The sequence below is a fragment of the Enhydra lutris genome, unplaced genomic scaffold (assembly GCF_002288905.1).
Source record: "Enhydra lutris kenyoni isolate GAN:26980312 unplaced genomic scaffold, ASM228890v2 scaffoldscaffold21, whole genome shotgun sequence".
NCBI classification, from domain to species: Eukaryota; Metazoa; Chordata; class Mammalia; order Carnivora; family Mustelidae; genus Enhydra; species Enhydra lutris.
Window position 1 is genome coordinate 67,905,965 of NW_019154105.1, and position 333 is coordinate 67,906,297.

Sequence of the window (333 nt, forward strand, 5' to 3'; positions counted from 1 at the left end):
CTCCTGCTTTCTGCTCTAAGAATACCTTAGAGAGGGGCACGTTGTGGGTGGGGGCGCCTTGCTCTGGGTCACTGTCCTGCAGCTGGGGGGGGGGGGGGGGGTAGGACATCGCCCTGGGCTCAGTCTTGGAAGCTTGGAACGTTGCCCTGTTCCTGTCGCTCTGTGTGGCCAACCTGGCCTGCAGCGCCGGGATGTGGACCCACGCACAGGTCCAGCACTTGAGGTCGCCTTCACCCCTTCTTTCCCTCCCATCATCAGCTAAATCAGGGGCGGGTTTCCCTCCCCCTTTCCCTCCCCCTTTCCCTCCCCCTTTCCCTCCCCCTTTCCCTCCCC